Source organism: Xenopus laevis, chromosome 2L (assembly GCF_017654675.1).
Source record: "Xenopus laevis strain J_2021 chromosome 2L, Xenopus_laevis_v10.1, whole genome shotgun sequence".
NCBI lineage: Eukaryota > Metazoa > Chordata > Amphibia > Anura > Pipidae > Xenopus > Xenopus laevis.
Genome location: NC_054373.1, coordinates 43,531,365 through 43,543,716, shown reverse-complemented (window position 1 = coordinate 43,543,716; position 12,352 = coordinate 43,531,365).

Below are 12,352 nucleotides of genomic sequence, written 5' to 3'. Positions count from 1 at the left end.
AAACTTGGGTTAATCCCCATCTGCTTGATGATAAAGTGTGTGCGGATCCGTATTTGTCTGTATCTTTGCATAAGGGACCTTGCCTGGTCCACGGAGAAACCAGCACCACTGGAAGCAGAGGAGTAAACAACAGGTTGTGCGGTGGTGAGAATTATTGTATACTTCTTTGTCTGTATGACACCACAGTATTTAGGTGCGCTCTTAGGGTATTGGAGCCTTATTAATGTCCACAGGTATTTGTACAGATATGGGATCTATTATCCAGAATGCTCCGGGACCCTGGGGTTTCCAGATAATTGATCTTTCCATAATTTTGATCTTCATACTAAAGTCTACTAGAAAATCATGTAAACATGAAACTAAACCCAATAGGCTGGTTTTGCTTCCAATGAGGATTAATTATATCTTAGTATCAATACAAGTTACTGTTTATTATACAGAGAAAATGGGAAAAAAATTTTTGGATTATTTGATTATTATGGAGTCTATGGAGACGACCTTTCTGTAATTCGAGTTTTCTGGATAACGGAAGAGAGCTGAGAATCAAGTCATTGAAGAAATTATATGTGGCAACGTTTGTGTTGTGCTTCATGCCCACAGCTTGTTCTAACAGGAAAGAGCAACTGAACTATTAATATGTGTCAGTGTAGGAGGATGTGCAATATCTTACAAAACCTCACAAACAAAAAACAGATGTGCATCTTGCAATGTAATATTCTTTATTAGACAATTCATACACATAACAACATGGCTCTTTTATATTCTGTTTCTTACTATTTTCATTGACACCCTAAGGGCCTCCCAGAGGGCACCTATACCACACAGTCATGTGCTTGTTTGTACACAAATAACAGTCACGGTCGTTTTCCACTGGTGGTTGGGGGTCACTGAATCCTTTCACAACTTTCAAAGCTAACTGTGCCACTCCATCATTTTCATTTCATTTCTAGGAGTCCCTTGTGCTGCACAATAGAGAAAAATCTGGAAATGTGACTTTACTTACACCCAGGCCGGTGCTCCTATCAGCAGAAAACTGCACCAGGCCGGAATTCTTTCCAGTGAGCACCACGGAGTGATCCGCTTTCAGCTTTCTCTGTGCAGTGAGCATGTGCAGTAGCGGGAAAAGCCGAACTTAATGAAGAAGTCGGCTATTTCCTTCTACTGGGCATGTGTTCTGCCCTGGGAAATTTGAAGAAAGAAGAAGGAAGATGATCGATCTGTGGTGCTCGCTGTAAGAACCTCCGGATCGGTGCAGTTTTCTCCTGATAGGAGCACCAGCCTGGGGTGTCAGGTAAGTAATATATAAGCACTTGGGGGCACAACTTTTTGGCACCCCCAATTAAATAGGACTTTATTTCTCCTTTAAAGGATATTGAGACTTTTCAAGTCTGTGTTAGAATGTTTAGCCCCTTCCAAGAAAAAGATTTGACATTCAGAATCAAATTCAAATTAATGACACTGACTTTCAAAGCACTTCATAACTCTGCCCCACCCTACATCTCTTGAACTCATCTCTATTATACTCACCCAAACCGCTTACCACGCTCCTCTACTGACCTGCTACTCAACTCTTCTCTCATTACCTCCTCACATGCCCGCATTTCAAGAACTTTGCAGGGCTGCACCCCTCCTCTGGAACTCTCTCCCACGGTCTGTCTGACTTTCTCCCAACCTTCCTGCTTTCAAGAAATCTCTTAAAACGCACTTCTTCCGAGAAGCTACCCTCACTCTGCTTACTACCAAACGCAACACCACATACAGTACCACATTTCTCACCCACTTAATTCGATCTTGCCCACTCCCACACCTTGTGTATTACTCCCCTCCCTTTAGAGTGTATGCCTATGCATAGGGCCTTTCCTCACCTTTTGTACCTGTATTGATTGTGATGTATGTAACTGCATATTTTCTATGTATATAATTCATGTGATTTAGTTGTATAATCACATTTACTTTTACAGTGCCTACGCAATATGTTGGGCGCTATATAAATACATGTTAATAATAATATCCCATTGTGTGATGTGCTCCTTAACCCCTTCCTTTGCTTTCTTTGCACTTCAGGGGAGGAGAGCTCTGTCGATCTGGAAAGCCGTACAGCCCGGATTTGTGGGAAAGACCACCTAGCCCGGGCCTAGGGCGGCAGGATTTTAGGGGGCGGCATGCTGCCCAACCACACCCACATTGGTTCAAAAACACTGGGGATGCGCTGGAGATACAATAATTTCCCATGCACCCAATCCCCATTGCTCCTGTCCCCCCTGGAGGGGACAGGGGCGATGAATTGTAGTGGGCCTAGGGCACCCACTATGTAAATCCGGCCCTGAAGCCGTAACCAAACACCAGGAAGGTAACAATCAAGCCGGCGTCAACAATTAATGAAACCAAATGCATCGACTCGCCCGTGAATGTGAAAGGTTCACGAGAAAGAAAACATTCCAACTTTTAAATTATTTAACTTTTGTACATCTCTGTATAGAAATCTCTATTTCTGTGAAAGTCTTTATATGTGTAGATGTTTTTAAAGTTCTCTTTGCCAAAGTTTTCTTTTCATCAATGTATGCACAGCTGTAAGCGCAGTCCTGATTACACAATTCCACGGATTATTCATGTACTTAATGCTTAGTTTTCATTTCCAATCTCTTTTAAAATAATTCATTATAAACTTGTGGCTTGCAACCCACAATGCGGCCGCTCTTCTTGTGTTTTCTTCTAAAGGTTTTTGGGGTTCTGGAGCTGTTATCGGTGAATTCTGAATTCTTGTTCTGAAGGCATTCTCATGTTAATTCTTTGCATCTGAATTTGAAATCTTTGGTCGCAGCTTTCTCATGTGAATACTGAATTGAAATTTTTGGTCAGAAGCATTCTCATTGGTTAATTCTTTTGCATCTATATGGTAAATCTTTAGTCAGCAGCATGGTTGTCCAAACACCAAACAGGACCTCCAGTGGCCATTTCCCCCCATACCAAGAATAAATACAGACCACACATTTGAAAGAAAAATGACCACAATTTGCCTTTATAAAAAGCCAATAACGTTACACAATATGCCAACTTTTGTTAAAAGGAGCAAACAGGCAGGAAAACATAACTTGAAGCAGAGTCATAAGCTGCCGGGAGTTTCACTGAAAGCCATAGGCTACTGGCGGCCCAAGAACCAAACTCACCAGATTGTGGAGTCTACCATATAAAGACCGGACATGTTCAAAAAAACCAATCAAAATCAAGCTATAATACAGAATATAGACAAATGAAATACAACAAAGATACAAATAGAACAAAAGGTGAGGTGGACCGGGAGTTTGCACCATACTTGACCTCCCAGAGGTAAACAGCTTCAAACCAGTCTGTACTGCACATACCTGTTAGTTTACAACAGCCAATTAGAACATGCCATGTGACCCAACCTAGGGGCAAAATTACTAAAGGGCGAGGTGACATAAGCGATAATTCCCAGCGTGAGGTCATTTCGTTACTTCACCGATTTAACAGCGCTGGCGTAACTTCACTAGCGGAGGAGATAGACTCTAGCGCTACTTCACACTCTTACGCCAGAACCGAAAGAGCGTTACTTTGCAAATTCACTAAGATGCGCATTTACTGAATGTTAACCGTTCCACCAGACTTGCCTTCGCCAGCTCAGACAGACGAAGTGAAATGGAATGTATAGGGCTTCTTTAAAACACTGGTGTCTTTTAGTTTTTCAGGGTTATAGGCCGGGCTTCCCCATACATTTGCTAACATATGGCACATAAACTATACACTGGGCTCATGTGTAGGACAATATAATACTCTATTTTATTTTATTAAGGTTCCCTGGCGCTGGTAGTGTAATGTATTTGGTGCAAACATATACGTCCATTCTACTTTAAAGGGGAAACCTAGTTGGCGCAAAAAATCCCTCCCCCCCTCCCATGTGTGCCCGACCCCTCCCTCCTCCCCCCTGGCCTACCCGTCCCGCTGGGGCAAATGCCCCTAACTTGTTACTTACCCTTCTGCGCAGGTCCGTTCCAGGGAGTTCGACAGACTACATTCTTCCACGCAATCTCTTCCCAACGATTTTTTTTTTTCTGTTTTGCTTATTTTGCTACTACCTGACGATGCAGATTCCATTTGAGTAAAAACCTAATTCATTTTTTTTTTTTTTTTCCTGGGGAAAAAAGTACATGGCCCGCTTCTAACAATCTGCCAGGGGGTGCTAAGAAAATAAGCTCTCATAACTAAAGCTTCATATGATTTTGCCAGATACTGTTACAGGACTCAGAGAAGTTAAAAATGACCAATCATGTAATTAACAAACTCACATATAAATTGCTGTGAATTAACCATAATTATATATATATATATATATTATATATTATATATATATATATATATTATATATTAATTATTATATATATATAGGTTATTCCCGCTTACCACTCTACATATTAACCATTGAACGTTTCATTGTTCTCTAAGCTTAAACACGTTTTACCTTTCCAATTCTCTTCAGCAGCCTATATACTATACTACCTAATATATACAGTGTTGGAACTGGCCCGCGCGGAATACCGGGAAAAAACCCGGCTGGGCCCCACCCAATGGCCCCCCGCCGGGCCATCTCCCTCCCGACGTCCTTAAAAGAAAAAAAGTTTTTTTACGTGGCCGCGCGCCGCCTTTTACTGAGGTAACGCGCCCATACACGCAGGCGCGCCGAGCAGCGCCTGTCGTGCGAATCGTGATCGGCGCGTTCATAGTAGGGAGGGCAGGGGGGGTCGGAGGGAGCCCTGGACATTGAGTCCGGGGGCCCCGGGCCCCCCAGTCTGACCCTCTATATATATACATATACACAGTATATATACACACAGTATGGCACTGCCAGACAGTAACAGGACATTCTATAGTTTAATTAAAGGGTGAGTGATATCTGAAGACAATTTGGAACTTGATTTCATTTTTTATTATTTGTGGTCTTGGTTATTTAGCAGATTTCCCAGTTTGCATGTTCAGATCCAGTTGCTACGCTCCAAAGTACCCTAGGCAACCATGCATTGCTTTTGAATAAGAGACTGGAATATGAATAGGAAAATGGCTTAGAATTGAACATTCTAAATAACTAGTTGCATGCGTGATTATTATGCCAAAACACCAGAAATGAGGCCGACTGAACAGCATGGGTACTAAATCATTACACACAAAGAAATCCATTTCAAGGTTCTCATATATTTTCATATCTTCTTCTGACCCATAATTGAACTTGCTTTATGGCAGGAATTTCACACTCTAATAGTCAGTATCCCATATAACAAAGCAGAGCAATAACCTTTATTTAAAGGAACAGAATACCTTCTTCTTCACAGTGAATTAGGCTTGTGCTGAACATACTTTATGCCTATTGTATTAATCAAAAAAAATCAGAAATTGTGTACAATCTGAAATGGGCTTTGCATATTTATCTGTTAATAGTGACAATATATATATATACAGTAGTTTGGCCAAAAGATATCAAGCCTGCCACCACGTCAAGGTAGACTCTCTGAGCAGGACCCTAACCTACTCTATCCTAATTATTAGATAATATTCTATTTAACTCTGTCAGTTCTACACTGACCTACACAACAAATCCCCAAACAATAAATATTAGAGGAAGGCAAAAAAAAAAACCCATCTGTGTCCAACATGGATCAGATTGGAAAAAAAATCCTTCCTCACTCAGGGACTAATCCTCCACAGGATAGTCCCAAGGTTAATATTCTCTATCTATCCTATTTACCTGTCTATGTGTCTGTCATCAGTCTGTCAGTCTGTCTCTCTGTCCATCCTTCCGTCTGTCTGTCTATACTTTGTTTTATGCTGTTTTCTCCTATACTGCTCTTACAGTTTAACTCTGTTGTTATTGATGTGACTTGTGCTTTATGAACTCCTACATACTGCCATCTTATTCTGTTTATAAATCTTTCCTCCCATTTGATTTTTACCACAGATGATAAGTTGAAAAAAGTTCAACCCTTCCCTCGTACAAGTATTATAAACAGAGGAAGCAAAAGCCATCTACCTCCAATATGGCTCAGATGGGGAAAATCCTTCCTGCTCCAATATGGCAACTGGTATTGCCCATAGATGAAAAATGTAGAAAAACCTATTTTCAGTCTGGCACCATATCCCTTGTCATCAGTTTTATGTGTTCCAGTGTCTGTTTATATTGCCTGCACTATCCCTACAATATAATCTGATTGTATTCATGTTATTAAGTGAGAGCCTTTAGTTATATCCCTTGGCCAAACATATTAGATGTACCTGATGGAAATTGAGTTGGAATCCAAGGAGAGGTGAGATGTTAGAACCTGTTATGGACTAAAAGAAAGCAGGAGTTGCTCAATGTTTGTCCCTGAAATATTGATATTAAAGGAGAACCAAATCCATGCTAATAAAAACCCCTTACCCCCTTACCCCACATAGACCCCCTCCTGCTCCCCCAGCCTAGGTGGCACCTTTGGTAAATGCCCCTAACTCTTTACTTACCCCCTTGGTGCAGATTCAGGGCATCAGATTCACAGGCGTCATCTTCTTCTCTTCGTAAACTATGGGAATAGAGCGTCATAAATGTGCATTCGCAGTTGGAGCAATCTGCTGTTTCGCGACAACTGCCATGCACGAAAGTCACAGAATTTACCGTAGCGCCAGAATAAGATCCAAATATACTGAAGAGAAGAAGATGGCACTGTGAACTCCTCATGCCCTAAAATCTGCACCTAGGGTAAGTAAAGAGTGAGGGGCATTTACCAAAGGTAAAATCTAGCTGGGGGAGCAGGAGAGGGGTCTATGTAGGGTAGGGGTAGGGTTTTTTATTAGCACTGGTTTGGTTCTTTTTTAATTTGTGACAGTGGATGTATGAGATGTGTGGCTGAGGTGAGGCCACACTGGATCTAGGGTAGGCAGAGCAATGCTCAGGTGCCACAGTTGGATGTGAGACTAAGAGGAGCAGATTACTTGCAGAGAGAACTGCCAACAAGTGGTAAGAGTTTGTAGCAGGTGGAAAGTGAGCAGCAGTGGTGCACACTGAGAGGCAACAGATAAGGGCCAATGTTTTAGGCCAAAAATATATATATATAATATATAAGATAGGGCAAGCCATGAGTGCTAAAGATGGAGGCTAGTGGAGGAGCTGATTGTCTGCTGAGAGCACTCAGGATTGCCAGCAAGTGGAGAGTGGCGCAGGAGGAGTAAACAGAGGCCGGTGCACAAAGAGCAGGGGAAGGGGGGTCTGAGAACTTAAGAAACTTAACTGATCTCACATTGAACTCTGGGCTCACTCAAAACGTAGGGCAAGAAATTGGAGACGTTGGTAAGAGTCAGAGATTGGACAAGAGCCAAATCAGTGGAGGCGTGGGGTGATAAGGACCAGATTCTATCTAATAGACAGGGCCAAAAATGGGTTCCGATGAGAAAACCAGAGATGGGGCAATCATAGGACTGATGTTATGGACATGAAATGGAGGGCAAGGGCCAGAGGTAGAGGCAATGATGTGGCTGGCTCTAGAGGAAAAATCTGTCTGTAGAAACTGTACCATCAACGGAAGCAGTGACAGTGGTTCTGGTGCCGATTTCAAATGCTCAGATGTTTTCATCTTCCACTGTTCTTCAATGGAGACTGTGATAGAATAAAATGACAGGTTTACAATAGGATCGTTACAAGAGCTTGGTAACATATGCTAAAGAAACCTGACTTTCTTAAGTGGCCCCAGCTCTTCCAACTGTTATTCAGATAGGATAACCGTCCAATGCTTTTCCTCATGTGAAGAATCGCTGCCGCCTCTCCATGAGCATCCTCGGCTGCTTGAAAACGTATTTCTGTCTATGTAACTGTAGTAAAGAAAACCATTTATCTGTTATTATTTATGCAATTTTTATATTAAAGATCAGTATTAAAGATTTTATCACATTAGATCAATTCCACCATCGATTTCATATTGCTCTGAAGTATTACACTCAAATATCATATATAGATATACTGCCAAATGGATCTTTATTAGTTTCTTAATTCCATACTAGTATATTTGTTGGTTTGAAAAAAGTTTCGGGAACCAGTAATATTGTAGTCCAGTTTATTCTCACCTTTATCTTATGCCACATACCGTCAGGGCATGGACAAGCAACAGTCTGTACTCCTGGGTAAAACGAGATGCTCTGCCATTGCCACCACACCACACACACACAACACACACCACTATATCAAGTACAAATATGGGAGTTTTTGGTGTTTATCCTTTCTGTCTACCAATCTTCAATTTATGAGCCCGAGTTTTGACCAAATCATTTGGAGGCCAAATTACTAGGGAATTATATTCTTATTTTTAACTCCCCAAAAGATGTTTCATTATTTTAGAAAGAGATTCACAGCAAAGTATACTGATACTTTTACCACCAAAGTCATTACTTTTCTACACTAGTACATGCATTGTCTTGCATATTGCAGTCAGGTAGCACTCTGACTCTGCTAATAGTGGACTAGAAGATTCGGATCGGTACTCGTACCCTGCGCGTTCCCAGACTCGCTCCCCATCGTTGATGGAATTAAAAAACTGAGAATGTGCTTCGGAATGTTCCAAAAAGCCAAGACGCCTTACTCGTGGGTCCTTCTCTAGGCAGCTGCGTAAGCGAAAAAAGAATATTTTACTATATTTAACCTGCACTTCTACTGAATGAAGCTCGTACTTGCTATTACTCAGTGGACATACATATTTTTGTCCAGGCACAGAAACCTCATTCCCACCACTGGCCACATGCAATAATGCGCAGTAATTGTACATCTAGTATACGTGGAAGTGGAAGTGATGGTCATCATGCCATGCACCGCTTTATCGATCACTTTCCACCAACTGCATGAGGCTCTTGCACAGCCCTCTAGGTCCCACCCCTTGTGGCCTCTGTCGATGGCAGCGGTATACAACACTACACACTGTCTTTCAAAATAATTCTTCTTTACCGCCTAATACCTATGCCCAGTGATTGACTGGACACAAGGCCCCACCCAACAAAGCATGAGACCAGGGCCCACACATGAAATTTAACCAGGCGTCCACTTCTTATACTATTAGTCTCCTCCTTCTCGCTCAACCTCCCAATCTTCCTAGTCCTTTATATACAATCACTGGATTAATCTATATCCACATTTAGCCTCTTTGTTCTCATAGAAACTAGGGAATTGGCCATGAATAACGTCAAATGTACGCAGCATGAGGGCCCACTTGACACCTGGGCCCACTCGGACTTTCCTGAACCCTGTGGGACCTGTCCGACACTGCATATATGCACCCAAGGGTCCCCCCTTAAAGCGTTCTGCTTTGCACAGCCCAACGGATGCTTAAATATAAACTATGCCCCTGCCAGTAGGTATCCCCTCATTGTAATGAGCCAGTCAGACTGCATGGCCTATCCCCAAGCCATGAATGTGAGGATCTAGAGCCGCTACTAAACAATAGAGCGCCGCATTATGTACGCAGGAAAATAGATTTATCTCATAGCAAGCACTAGGAACATACTCTTGTTCTCATACCCACCTTGTGCAGAAGTATCTTTATCAGCACCAAGACATTTTCGGGAAAAGGGGCTCATCATGGATAACTGATGAAGGAATGGCATGTGCATGCCGGTTAGGCCATTTACAGATTGACAATTCCTATGCGGTACCACCCAGTCTGCTCCAGGCATCGATAGGCCTCTCCGTTGCTAAAACCTTGGGAAGACAGAGGCAGATTATTTCACCACACTCTATTAAGAATTTCCTGATTATTACTGCCTAAACCTTAATGGGTAATTAAACTAAACCATTTATACAATGGATTCTAGTCAACTTATCACGAGACCATTTTACTGGTAAGTCCACACAGGTGTATGTTTTGGGGCCAGTATTGCCTGCCGCCCCATTAAGCAAATGAAAAAACGCCGGCGCTTATGATCACAGCGTATCCGCTGAATTCGTGTTCATTTCCAAAAGTCTTCGCTCAGAAGGCTTTCGTGAGCTTACTATTTGGAAAACATACCACCGCGTGTTTTCATTATTAAGCCCCGACAGACAGTCAGGGAAGGCGTTTGGGGAGATTGGTGGCTGCAAAAACGAGGTGACTGAGTCGCCTGGTGACAAATCTCCCTAAAACCGCCCTACGTGGTGAGCCTGACCCTACAAACTAAAACGAATGCTACAAAACTCTAAAGTACTATAGCATGCACTGAAGTGCTATGATTACATAAATCAATGTAACAATAGGCAAAAGAGATCAGGTTTTCTAATTCACTTGTGAGCTATAAATTCTATTCAGAGTCAACTCACCTCTAGGCCAATGTATAGCACTGTTCCAGACCTTGGCCTCCAACTTTCTTGCTGGCCAAAACTCCCTTCTACAAGCCACACCAAATGTCAGCGATCTTTATGATGTCCCGCGATCGGGTCAACAGATTTATCCAGTTGGATGTCCCTGCACAGGAAGACATTAAGTTTTAGGAAAATGCTAATGGGTTTTAGGAACAAAGCACAGGTGTAGAAGTTGACACCCCCAGTCCTTGAAGCCACCTACTTAACTCGCTGACTATAAAATCCGTGACCCTCATTTATCAAACACCTCTTCCGCATGAATGACTAAAAATCCAAGATAGTATAGAGCAGAGACACAAATTCCCTTTACATGGTTAGACGAGGATGGATAGAAGAGCAATGATAGTGGGATATACTATAATTTTTAATGTTAACAAGATCAATCATTGACTGGCAATTTGACCCAGGATAGGTTAATAATATTGGGCCCAGATGACAATTGTTGTAACAGCTCCAAACAGCAGAATCCTCATACCTCAATATTTGTATGTCTATTCTTACGAGTTTGTGACATGTCGTGAAGTCATCAACTACAATAAAATTTTAATAATAGTATCACACATGATTAACTTCACTATCTAGGTTTAAACTCCTTGGCCCTTTCATTTCTAAATGAATACAACCATCTGAACTCGATTCTTTCCCCTAATTTCTGTCCTTGTACTGTCCGTGTCTATTTAAAGTCCTCAAAGCCTAAACATGTAGAAGAAGAAATACAATGTGTTACTAGTAAAATATAAATAGCAGAGTATTGGATACAAATTTACCTTTGTACCGATTGGACATCCCTGTTGCGTGGAGGAACTCGAGCCGCATAGGATCTCTGGCTGTCGTAGAACTCTTGCAAAAGAAAAACCTAAACAAAAGTCAGCCAGCTGGCAATTCTCAATTACTGAATCAAATCACTATTTCCTCTGACTATTACTTTTGTAACATCTTTCGTCACCACCCATAAGTGTGCTTCACACACTGGTACTATAACATCCAGACATTAGTTACTAGACCATGCGGTCTCAGAAGCACACTGACCAAATACCCCATGGAGTTTTCTATTTGGTCAGAACTCATAATAAAAAATATTAATTCTATTAAAACATGTGGCTTTGTAGGGAAAGAGATTTCAGGTGGTCGTGCAGCTGCTGTTTATCACCACCCAAGAGCCTCACATGCTCCTTCCAAGCATAAAAACCCCCAAAAATGTGTTTTGCTAGTTAGGTCCTAATACAATTTGATTATGGGTCATTCTCAATGCCCTATCGCAGTGCAAGCTGCCCGACATTAATGACTTCGTTAATCTTGAGAGACATGTCATTCAGACATCATTGAGTCAGAAGGAACCACAGGAGAAAAGGAAAAGTGACTATTCTTCTATGTTGGCCACATCCATTTTTGCAAATTAGAATCTGACCCATTTTAATTCTGTTCCTGTTGAAACTAAAGAAATTAGTGGAATCGTGCTCATCAGTACCATAGTGATCCCCACACTTCCTGTTCTAATACCCACATCAGTGAGTCACTTACTGACCGCCTATTATACGTCCCATCTTCAGTTTATCCCTGTGCGCTTTATGAATTTTCGTCCAACGCCCATCGGTTTCCACACTGGCCACTCAACTCTCACCAATGCTTATGCAGCCCACGCCTTCCGGTAACGGAGATCACAAATGATGGAATAGAAAGTAGAAAACACAAGATTCATTGGATAAACATGGGGTTATTCTTTTTTTTTTTGCAACAATTTCTTGCCGCTATTCTTTACTTTGTTTGAAAGCTGCATGCGCGTGACAAGAAAGGAGTATGGCGCATCAGAAGCCCATTCTTCAATATTCGCACCTCTCGTGGCAATCCGTTGTATATTCTCTGTGCCTCTTGGGTATCACTGTCATTGCTACAGCGTTGCTCCCTTGTGGACAAGTAGTTGCCAAAACGATTACCTGGCCAAACGGTAAGAGAGAAAAGTCTTAAATAGATTAGAGGTCCCTTCTGGACACAGGGCAA